The sequence below is a fragment of the Anolis sagrei genome, chromosome 5 (genome assembly GCF_037176765.1).
Source record: "Anolis sagrei isolate rAnoSag1 chromosome 5, rAnoSag1.mat, whole genome shotgun sequence".
Taxonomy (NCBI): Eukaryota; Metazoa; Chordata; class Lepidosauria; order Squamata; family Dactyloidae; genus Anolis; species Anolis sagrei.
Window position 1 is genome coordinate 284,397 of NC_090025.1, and position 11,360 is coordinate 295,756.

At 50.4% G+C, this 11,360-nt stretch overlaps 1 protein-coding gene across 1 annotated transcript in view; it reads right to left on the reverse strand.

Moving 5' to 3' along the window:
• Window positions 1–11,360, reverse strand: part of LOC137097055 (uncharacterized) — a 34,672-nt gene that overhangs the window by 17,930 nt on the left and 5,382 nt on the right. The window lies entirely within an intron of this gene.

Sequence of the window (11,360 nt, forward strand, 5' to 3'; positions counted from 1 at the left end):
CCTTCTCTTCTCTTTTTCCTTCTTCCTTCCTTCCTTCCCTTCCTTCCTTCTTCCCTTCCTTCCCTTTTGTCTTTCCTTCCCTCCTCTCCTCGCTCTCTCTTTCTCCTTCCATCCTTCTGTTCCTCCCTCCCTTCTTTCAATCCATCCTTCTCTTCTCTTTTTCCTTCTTCCTTCCTTCCCTTCCTTCCTTCTTCCCTTCCTTCCCTTTTGTCTTTCCTTCCCTCCTCTCCTCGCTCTCTCTTTCTCCTTCCATCCTTCTGTTCCTCCCTCCTTTCCTCCCTCCCTTCTTTCCATCAATCCTTCTCTTCTCTTTTTCCTTCTTCCTTCCTTCCTTCCCTTCCTTCCTTCTTCCCTTCCTTCCCTTTTGTCTTTCCTTCCCTCCTCTCCTCGCTCTCTCTTTCTCCTTCCATCCTTCTGTTCCTCCCTCCCTTCCTCCCTCCCTTCTTTCCATCCATCCTTCTCTTCTCTTTTTCCTTCTTCCTTCCTTCCCTTCCTTCCTTCTTCCCTTCCTTCCCTTTTGTCTTTCCTTCCCTCCTCTCCTCACTCTCTCTTTCTCCTTCCATCCTTCTGTTCCTCCCTCCCTTCCTCCCTCCCTTCTTTCCATCCATCCTTCTCTTCTCTTTTTCCTTCTTCCTTCCTTCCCTTCCTTCCTTCTTCCCTTCCTTCCCTTTTGTCTTTCCTTCCCTCCTCTCCTCGCTCTCTCTTTCTCCTTCCATCCTTCTGTTCCTCCCTCCCTTCCTCCCTCCCTTCTTTCCATCCATCCTTCTCTTCTCTTTTTCCTTCTTCCTTCCTTCCCTTCCTTCCTTCTTCCCTTCCTTCCCTTTTGTCTTTCCTTCCCTCCTCTCCTCGCTCTCTCTTTCTCCTTCCATCCTTCTGTTCCTCCCTCCCTTCCTCCCTCCCTTCTTTCCATCCATCCTTCTCTTCTCTTTTTCCTTCTTCCTTCCTTCCTTCCCTTCCTTCCTTCTTCCCTTCCTTCCCTTTTGTCTTTCCTTCCCTCCTCTCCTCGCTCTCTCTTTCTCCTTCCATCCTTCTGTTCCTCCCTCCCTTCCTCCCTCCCTTCTTTCCATCCATCCTTCTCTTCTCTTTTTCCTTCTTCCTTCCTTCCCTTCCTTCCTTCTTCCCTTCCTTCCCTTTTGTCTTTCCTTCCCTCCTCTCCTCGCTCTCTCTTTCTCCTTCCATCCTTCTGTTCCTCCCTCCCTTCCTCCCTCCCTTCTTTCCATCCGTCCTTCTCTTCTCTTTTCCTTCTTCCTTCCTTCCTTCCCTTCCTTCCTTCTTCCCTTCCTTCCCTTTTGTCTTTCCTTCCCTCCTCTCCTCGCTCTCTCTTTCTCCTTCCATCCTTCTGTTCCTCCCTCCTTTCCTCCCTCCCTCCTTTCCATCCACCCTTCTCTTTTTCCTTCTTCCTTCCTTCCCTTCCTTCCTTCTTCCCTTCCTTCCCTTTTGTCTTTCCTTCCCTCCTCTCCTCGCTCTCTCTTTCTCCTTCCATCCTTCTGTTCCTCCCTCCCTTCCTCCCTCCCTTCTTTCCATCCATCCTTCTCTTCTTTTTCCTTCTTCCTTCCTTCCTTCCCTTCCTTCCTTCTTCCCTTCCTTCCCTTTGTCTTTCCTTCCCTCCTCTCCTCGCTCTCTCTTTCTCCTTCCATCCTTCTGTTCCTCCCTCCTTTCCTCCCTCCCTTCTTTCCATCCATCCTTCTCTTCTCTTTTCCTTCTTCCTTTCCTTCCCTTCCTTCCTTCTTCCCTTCCTTCCCTTTTGTCTTTCCTTCCCTCCTCTCCTCGCTCTCTCTTCTCCTTCCATCCTTCTGTTCCTCCCTCCTTCCTCCCTCCCTTCTTTCCATCCATCATCCTTCTCTTCTCTTTTTCCTTCTTCCTTCCTTCCTTCCCTTCCTTCCTTCTTCCCTTCCTTCCCTTTTGTCTTTCCTTCCTCCTCTCCTCGCTCTCTCTCTTCTCCTTCCATCCTTCTGTTCCTCCCTCCCTTCCTCCCTCCCTTCTTTCCATCCATCCTTCTCTTCTCTTTTCCTTCTTCCTTCCTTCCCTTCCTTCCTTCTTCCCTTCCTTCCCTTTTGTCTTTCCTTCCCTCCTCTCCTCGCTCTCTCTTTCTCCTTTCCATCCTTCTGTTCCTCCCTCCCTTCCTCCCTCCCTTCTTTCCATCCATCCTTCTCTTCTCTTTTTCCTTCTTCCTTCCTTCCCTTCCTTCCTTCTTCCCTTCCTTCCCTTTTGTCTTTCCTTCCCTCCTCTCCTCGCTCTCTCTTTCTCCTTCCATCCTTCTGTTCCTCCCTCCCTTCCTCCCTCCCTTCTTTCCATCCATCCTTCTCTTCTCTTTTTCCTTCTTCCTTCCTTCCCTTCCTTCCTTCTTCCCTTCCTTCCCTTTTGTCTTTCCTTCCCTCCTCTCCTCGCTCTCTCTTTCTCCTTCCATCCTTCTGTTCCTCCCCTCCCTTCCTCCCTCCCTTCTTTCCATCCATCCTTCTCTTCTCTTTTTCCTTCTTCCTTCCTTCCCTTCCTTCCTTCTTCCCTTCCTTCCCTTTTGTCTTTCCTTCCCTCCTCTCCTCGCTCTCTCTTTCTCCTTCCATCCTTCTGTTCCTCCCTCCCTTCCTCCCTCCCTTCTTTCCATCCATCCTTCTCTTCTCTTTTTCCTTCTTCCTTCCTTCCCTTCCTTCCTTCTTCCCTTCCTTCCCTTTTGTCTTTCCTTCCCTCCTCTCCTCGCTCTCTCTTTCTCCTTCCATCCTTCTGTCCTCCCTCCCTTCCTCCCTCCCTTCTTTCCATCCATCCTTCTCTTCTCTTTTTCCTTCTTCCTTCCTTCCCTTCCTTCCTTCTTCCCTTCCTTCCCTTTTGTCTTTCCTTCCCTCCTCTCCTCGCTCTCTCTCTTTCTCCTTCCATCCTTCTGTTCCTCCCTCCCTTCCTCCCTCCCTTCTTTCCATCCATCCTTCTCTTCTCTTTTCCTTCTTCCTTCCTTCCCTTCCTTCCTTCTTCCCTTCCTTCCCTTTTGTCTTTCCTTCCCTCCTCTCCTCGCTCTCTCTTTCTCCTTCCATCCTTCTGTTCCTCCCTCCCTTCCTCCCTCCCTTCTTTCCATCCATCCTTCTCTTCTCTTTTTCCTTCTTCCTTCCTTCCCTTCCTTCCTTCTTCCCTTCCTTCCCTTTTGTCTTTCCTTCCCTCCTCTCCTCGCTCTCTCTTTCTCCTTCCATCCTTCTGTTCCTCCCTCCCTTCCTCCCTCCCTTCTTTCCATCCATCCTTCTCTTCTCTTTTTCCTTCTTCCTTCCTTCCCTTCCTTTCCTTCTTCCCTTCCTTCCCTTTTGTCTTTCCTTCCCTCCTCTCCTCGCTCTCTCTTTCTCCTTCCATCCTTCTGTTCCTCCCTCCCTTCCTCCCTCCCTTCTTTCCATCCATCCTTCTCTTCTCTTTTTCCTTCTTCCTTCCTTCCCTTCCTTTCCTTCTTCCCTTCCTTCCCTTTTGTCTTTCCTTCCCTCCTCTCCTCGCTCTCTCTTTCTCCTTCCATCCTTCTGTTCCTCCCTCCCTTCCTCCCTCCCTTCTTTCCATCCATCCTTCTCTTCTCTTTTTCCTTCTTCCTTCCTTCCCTTCCTTCCTTCTTCCCTTCCTTCCCTTTTGTCTTTCCTTCCCTCCTCTCCTCGCTCTCTCTTTCTCCTTCCATCCTTCTGTTCCTCCCTCCCTTCCTCCCTCCCTTCTTTCCATCCATCCTTCTCTTCTCTTTTTCCTCTTCTTCCTTCCTTCCTTCCTTCTTCCCTTCCTTCCCTTTTGTCTTTCCTTCCCTCCTCTCCTCGCTCTCTCTTTCTCCTTCCATCCTTCTGTTCCTCCCTCCCTTCCTCCCTCCCTTCTTTCCATCCATCCTTCTCTTCTCTTTTTCCTTCTTCCTTCCTTCCCTTCCTTCCTTCTTCCCTTCCTTCCCTTTTGTCTTTCCTTCCCTCCTCTCCTCGCTCTCTCTTTCTCCTTCCATCCTTCTGTTCCTCCCTCCCTTCCTCCCTCCCTTCTTTCCATCCATCCTTCTCTTCTCTTTTTCCTTCTTCCTTCCTTCCCTTCCTTCCTTCTTCCCTTCCTTCCCTTTTGTCTTTCCTTCCCTCCTCTCCTCGCTCTCTCTTTCTCCTTCCATCCTTCTGTTCCTCCCTCCCTTCCTCCCTCCCTTCTTTCCATCCATCCTTCTCTTCTCTTTTTCCTTCTTCCTTCCTTCCCTTCCTTCCTTCTTCCCTTCCTTCCCTTTTGTCTTTCCTTCCCTCCTCTCCTCGCTCTCTCTTTCTCCTTCCATCCTTCTGTTCCTCCCTCCCTTCCTCCCTCCCTTCTTTCCATCCATCCTTCTCTTCTCTTTTTCCTTCTTCCTTCCTTCCCTTCCTTCCTTCTTCCCTTCCTTCCCTTTTGTCTTTCCTTCCCTCCTCTCCTCGCTCTCTCTTTCTCCTTCCATCCTTCTGTTCCTCCCTCCCTTCCTCCCTCCCTTCTTTCCATCCATCCTTCTCTTCTCTTTTTCCTTCTTCCTTCCTTCCCTTCTTTCCTTCTTCCCTTCCTTCCCTTTTGTCTTTCCTTCCCTCCTCTCCTCGCTCTCTCTTTCTCCTTCCATCCTTCTGTTCCTCCCTCCCTTCCTCCCTCCCTTCTTTCCATCCATCCTTCTCTTCTCTTTTTCCTTCTTCCTTCCTTCCCTTCCTTCCTTCTTCCCTTCCTTCCCTTTTGTCTTTCCTTCCCTCCTCTCCTCGCTCTCTCTTTCTCCTTCCATCCTTCTGTTCCTCCCTCCCTTCCTCCCTCCCTTCTTTCCATCCATCCTTCTCTTCTCTTTTTCCTTCTTCCTTCCTTCCCTTCTTCCTTCTTCCCTTCCTTCCCTTTTGTCTTTCCTTCCCTCCTCTCCTCGCTCTCATCTTTCTCCTTCCATCCTTCTGTTCCTCCCTCCCTTCCTCCCTCCCTTCTTTCCATCCATCCTTCTCTTCTCTTTTTCCTTCTTCCTTCCTTCCCTTCCTTTCCTTCTTCCCTTCCTTCCCTTTTGTCTTTCCTTCCCTCCTCTCCTCGCTCTCTCTTTCTCCTTCCATCCTTCTGTTCCTCCCTCCCTTCCTCCCTCCCTTCTTTCCATCCATCCTTCTCTTCTCTTTTTCCTTCTTCCTTCCTTCCCTTCCTTCCTTCTTCCCTTCCTTCCCTTTTGTCTTTCCTTCCCTCCTCTCCTCGCTCTCTCTTTCTCCTTCCATCCTTCTGTTCCTCCCTCCCTTCCTCCCTCCCTTCTTTCCATCCATCCTTCTCTTCTCTTTTTCCTTCTTCCTTCCTTCCCTTCCTTTCCTTCTTCCCTTCCTTCCCTTTTGTCTTTCCTTCCCTCCTCTCCTCGCTCTCTCTTTCTCCTTCCATCCTTCTGTTCCTCCCTCCCTTCCTCCCTCCCTTCTTTCCATCCATCCTTCTCTTCTCTTTTTCCTTCTTCCTTCCTTCCCTTCCTTCCTTCTTCCCTTCCTTCCCTTTTGTCTTTCCTTCCCTCCTCTCCTCGCTCTCTCTTTCTCCTTCCATCCTTCTGTTCCTCCCTCCTTCCTCCCTCCCTTCTTTCCATCCATCCTTCTCTTCTCTTTTTCCTTCTTCCTTCCTTCCCTTCCTTCCTTCTTCCCTTCCTTCCCTTTTGTCTTTCCTTCCCTCCTCTCCTCGCTCTCTCTTTCTCCTTCCATCCTTCTGTTCCTCCCTCCCTTCCTCCCTCCCTTCTTTCCATCCATCCTTCTCTTCTCTTTTTCCTTCTTCCTTCCTTCCCTTCCTTCCTTCTTCCCTTCCTTCCCTTTTGTCTTTCCTTCCCTCCTCTCCTCGCTCTCTCTTTCTCCTTCCATCCTTCTGTTCCTCCCTCCCTTCCTCCCTCCCTTCTTTCCATCCATCCTTCTCTTCTCTTTTCCTTCTTCCTTCCTTCCTTCTTCCTTCTTCCCTTCCTTCCCTTTTGTCTTTCCTTCCCTCCTCTCCTCGCTCTCTCTTTCTCCTTCCATCCTTCTGTTCCTCCCTCCCTTCCTCCCTCCCTTCTTTCCATCCATCCTTCTCTTCTCTTTTCCTTCTTCCTTCCTTCCCTTCCTTCCTTCTTCCCTTCCTTCCCTTTTGTCTTTCCTTCCCTCCTCTCCTCGCTCTCTCTTTCTCCTTCCATCCTTCTGTTCCTCCCTCCCTTCCTCCCTCCCTTCTTTCCATCCATCCTTCTCTTCTCTTTTTCCTTCTTCCTTCCTTCCCTTCCTTCCTTCTTCCCTTCCTTCCCTTTTGTCTTTCCTTCCCTCCTCTCCTCGCTCTCTCTTTCTCCTTCCATCCTTCTGTTCCTCCCTCCCTTCCTCCCTCCCTTCTTTCCATCCATCCTTCTCTTCTCTTTTTCCTTCTTCCTTCCTTCCCTTTCTTCCTTCTTCCCTTCCTTCCCTTTTGTCTTTCCTTCCCTCCTCTCCTCGCTCTCTCTTTCTCCTTCCATCCTTCTGTTCCTCCCTCCCTTCCTCCCTCCCTTCTTTCCATCCATCCTTCTCTTCTCTTTTTCCTTCTTCCTTCCTTCCCTTCCTTCCTTCTTCCCTTCCTTCCCTTTTGTCTTTCCTTCGCTCCTCTCCTCGCTCTCTCTTTCTCCTTCCATCCTTCTGTTCCTCCCTCCCTTCCTCCCTCCCTTCTTTCCATCCATCCTTCTCTTCTCTTTTTCCTTCTTCCTTCCTTCCCTTCTTTCCTTCTTCCCTTCCTTCCCTTTTGTCTTTCCTTCCCTCCTCTCCTCGCTCTCTCTTTCTCCTTCCATCCTTCTGTTCCTCCCTCCCTTCCTCCCTCCCTTCTTTCCATCCATCCTTCTCTTCTCTTTTTCCTTCTTCCTTCCTTCCCTTCCTTCCTTTCCTTCCTTCCCTTTTGTCTTTCCTTCCCTCCTCCCGCTCTCTCTTCCTCCTTCCATCCTTCTGTTCCTCCCTCCCTTCCTCCCTCCCTTCTTTCCATCCATCCTTCTCTCTCTTTTTCCTTCTTCCTTCCTTCCCTTCCTTCCTTCTTCCTTCCTTCCCTTTTGTCTTTCCTTCCCTCCTCTCCTCGCTCTCTCTTTCTCCTTCCATCCTTCTGTTCCTCCCTCCCTTCCTCCCTCCCTTCTTTCCATCCATCCTTCTCTTCTCTTTTTCCTTCTTCCTTCCTTCCCTTCCTTCCTTCTTCCCTTCCTTCCCTTTTGTCTTTCCTTCCCTCCTCTCCTCGCTCTCTCTTTCTCCTTCCATCCTTCTGTTCCTCCCTCCCTTCCTCCCTCCCCTTCTTTCCATCCATCCTTCTCTTCTCTTTTTCCTTCTTCCTTCCTTCCCTTCTTCCTTCTTCCCTTCCTTCCCTTTTGTCTTTCCTTCCCTCCTCTCCTCGCTCTCTCTTTCTCCTTCCATCCTTCTGTTCCTCCCTCCCTTCCTCCCTCCCTTCTTTCCATCCATCCTTCTCTTCTCTTTTTCCTTCTTCCTTCCTTCCCTTCCTTCCTTCTTCCCTTCCTTCCCTTTTGTCTTTCCTTCCCTCCTCTCCTCGCTCTCTCTTTCTCCTTCCATCCTTCTGTTCCTCCCTCCCTTCCTCCCTCCCTTCTTTCCATCCATCCTTCTCTTCTCTTTTTCCTTCTTCCTTCCTTCCCTTCCTTCCTTCTTCCCTTCCTTCCCTTTTGTCTTTCCTTCCCTCCTCTCCTCGCTCTCTCTTTCTCCTTCCATCCTTCTGTTCCTCCCTCCCTTCCTCCCTCCCTTCTTTCCATCCATCCTTCTCTTCTCTTTTTCCTTCTTCCTTCCTTCCCTTCCTTCCTTCTTCCCTTCCTTCCCTTTTGTCTTTCCTTCCCTCCTCTCCTCGCTCTCTCTTTCTCCTTCCATCCTTCTGTTCCTCCCTCCCTTCCTCCCTCCCTTCTTTCCATCCATCCTTCTCTTCTCTTTTTCCTTCTTCCTTCCTTCCCTTCCTTCCTTCTTCCCTTCCTTCCCTTTTGTCTTTCCTTCCCTCCTCTCCTCGCTCTCTCTTTCTCCTTCCATCCTTCTGTTCCTCCCTCCCTTCCTCCCTCCCTTCTTTCCATCCATCCTTCTCTTCTCTTTTTCCTTCTTCCTTCCTTCCCTTCCTTTCCTTCTTCCCTTCCTTCCCTTTTGTCTTTCCTTCCCTCCTCTCCTCGCTCTCTCTTTCTCCTTCCATCCTTCTGTTCCTCCCTCCCTTCCTCCCTCCCTTCTTTCCATCCATCCTTCTCTTCTCTTTTTCCTTCTTCCTTCCTTCCCTTCCTTCCTTCTTCCCTTCCTTCCCTTTTGTCTTTCCTTCCCTCCTCTCCTCGCTCTCTCTTTCTCCTTCCATCCTTCTGTTCCTCCCTCCCTTCCTCCCTCCCTTCTTTCCATCCATCCTTCTCTTCTCTTTTCCTTCTTCCTTCCTTCCCTTCCTTCCTTCTTCCCTTCCTTCCCTTTTGTCTTTCCTTCCCTCCTCTCCTCGCTCTCTCTTTCTCCTTCCATCCTTCTGTTCCTCCCTCCCTTCCTCCCTCCCTTCTTTCCATCCATCCTTCTCTTCTCTTTTTCCTTCTTCCTTCCTTCCCTTCCTTCCTTCTTCCCTTCCTTCCCTTTTGTCTTTCCTTCCCTCCTCTCCTCGCTCTCTCTTTCTCCTTCCATCCTTCTGTTCCTCCCTCCCTTCCTCCCTCCCTTCTTTCCATCCATCCTTCTCTTCTCTTTTTCCTTCTTCCTTCCTTCCCTTCCTTCCTTCTTCCCTTCCTTCCCTTTTGTCTTTCCTTCCCTCCTCTCCTCACTCTCTCTTTCTCCTTCCATCCTTCTGTTCCTCCCTCCCTTCCTCCCTCCCTTCTTTCCATCCATCCTTCTCTTCTCTTTTTCCTTCTTCCTTCCTTCCCTTCTTTCCTTCTTCCCTTCCTTCCCTTTTGTCTTTCCTTCCCTCCTCTCCTCGCTCTCTCTTTCTCCTTCCATCCTTCTGTTCCTCCCTTCCCTCCCTCCCTTCTTTCCATCCATCCTTCTCTTCTCTTTTTCCTTCTTCCTTCCTTCCCTTCCTTCCTTCTTCCCTTCCTTCCCTTTTGTCTTTCCTTCCCTCCTCTCCTCGCTCTCTCTTTCTCCTTCCATCCTTCTGTTCCTCCCTCCCTTCCTCCCTCCCTTCTTTCCATCCATCCTTCTCTTCTCTTTTTCCTTCTTCCTTCCTTCCCTTCCTTCCTTCTTCCCTTCCTTCCCTTTTGTCTTTCCTTCCCTCCTCTCCTCGCTCTCTCTTTCTCCTTCCATCCTTCTGTTCCTCCCTCCCTTCCTCCCTCCCTTCTTTCCATCCATCCTTCTCTTCTCTTTTTCCTTCTTCCTTCCTTCCCTTCCTTCCTTCTTCCCTTCCTTCCCTTTTGTCTTTCCTTCCCTCCTCTCCTCGCTCTCTCTTTCTCCTTCCATCCTTCTGTTCCTCCCTCCCTTCCTCCCTCCCTTCTTTCCATCCATCCTTCTCTTCTCTTTTTCCTTCTTCCTTCCTTCCCTTCCTTCCTTACTTCCTTCCCTTTTGTCTTTCCTTCCCTCTCCTCGCTCTCTCTTTCTCCTTCCATCCTTCTGTTCCTCCCTCCTCCCTCCCTTCTTTCCATCCAATCCTTCTCTTCTCTTTTTCCTTCTTCCTTCCTTCCCTTCCTTCCTTCTTCCCTTCCTTCCCTTTTGTCTTTCCTTCCCTCCTCTCCTCGCTCTCTCTTTCTCCTTCCATCCTTCTGTTCCTCCCTCCCTTCCTCCCTCCCTTCTTTCCATCCATCCTTCTCTTCTCTTTTTCCTTCTTCCTTCCTTCCCTTCTTCCTTCTTCCCTTCCTTCCCTTTTGTCTTTCCTTCCTCCTCTCCTCGCTCTCTCTTTCTCCTTCCATCCTTCTGTTCCTCCCTCCCTTCCTCCCTCCCTTCTTTCCATCCATCCTTCTCTTCTCTTTTTCCTTCTTCCTTCCTTCCCTTCCTTCCTTCTTCCCTTCCTTCCCTTTTGTCTTTCCTTCCCTCCTCTCCTCGCTCTCTCTTTCTCCTTCCATCCTTCTGTTCCTCCCTCCCTTCCTCCCTCCCTTCTTTCCATCCATCCTTCTCTTCTCTTTTTCCTTCTTCCTTCCTTCCCTTCCTTCCTTCTTCCCTTCCTTCCCTTTTGTCTTTCCTTCCCTCCTCTCCTCGCTCTCTCTTTCTCCTTCCATCCTTCTGTTCCTCCCTCCCTTCCTCCCTCCCTTCTTTCCATCCATCCTTCTCTTCTCTTTTTCCTTCTTCCTTCCTTCCCTTCCTTCCTTCTTCCCTTCCTTCCCTTTTGTCTTTCCTTCCCTCCTCTCCTCGCTCTCTCTTTCTCCTTCCATCCTTCTGTTCCTCCCTCCCTTCCTCCCTCCCTTCTTTCCATCCATCCTTCTCTTCTCTTTCTTTCCTTCTTCCTTCCTTCCCTTCCTTCCTTCCTTCCTTCCCTTTTGTCTTTCCTCCCTCCTCTCCTCGCTCTCTCTTTCTCCTTCCATCCTTCTGTTCCTCCCTCCCTCTCCCTCCCTTCTTTCCATCCATCCTTCTCTTCTCTTTTTCCTTCTTCCTTCCTTCCTTCCTTCCTTCTTCCCTTCCTTCCCTTTTGTCTTTCCTTCCCTCCTCTCCTCGCTCTCTCTTTCTCCTTCCATCCTTCTGTTCCTCCCTCCCTTCCTCCCTCCCTTCTTTCCATCCATCCTTCTCTTCTCTTTTTCCTTCTTCCTTCCTTCCCTTTCCTTCTTCCCTTCCTTCCCTTTTGTCTTTCCTTCCCTCCTCTCCTCGCTCTCTCTTTCTCCTTCCATCCTTCTGTTCCTCCCTCCCTTCCTCCCTCCCTTCTTTCCATCCATCCTTCTCTTCTCTTTTTCCTTCTTCCTTCCTTCCCTTCCTTCCTTCTTCCCTTCCTTCCCTTTTGTCTTTCCTTCCCTCCTCTCCTCGCTCTCTCTTCTCCTTCCATCCTTCTGTTCCTCCCCTCCCTTCCTCCCTCCCTTCTTTCCATCCATCCTTCTCTTCTCTTTTTCCTTCTTCCTTCCTTCCCTTCCTTCCTTTCCCTTCCTTCCCTTTTGTCTTTCCTTCCCTCCTCTCCTCGCTCTCTCTTTCTCCTTCCATCCTTCTGTTCCTCCCTCCCTTCCTCCCTCCCTTCTTTCCATCCATCCTTCTCTTCTCTTTTTCCTTCTTCCTTCCTTCCCTTCCTTCCTTCTCCTTCCTTCCCTTTTGTCTTTCCTTCCCTCCTCTCCTCGCTCTCTCTTTCTCCTTCCATCCTTCTGTTCCTCTCCTCTCCCTCCCTCCCTCCTCTCCTTCCTTCCTTCCATCTTTCTCTTCCTTCTCTTTCTCCTTCCTCCCATCCTTCCCTTCCTCCCTCCCTTCTCTCTTTCCTTCCTCCTTCCCTTCCTTTCTTCCTCCTGGCAGGGAGTGCTCGCCTGTGGCCCCCAAGTTAGAACCTAGATGAACCCCCCACCCCCTTCCAGAGGGGCCTCCTTCTCCGTCCTGGTCTGGAGTGGGCACCCCACCCTGAGGGACCAAGGGGAGGAA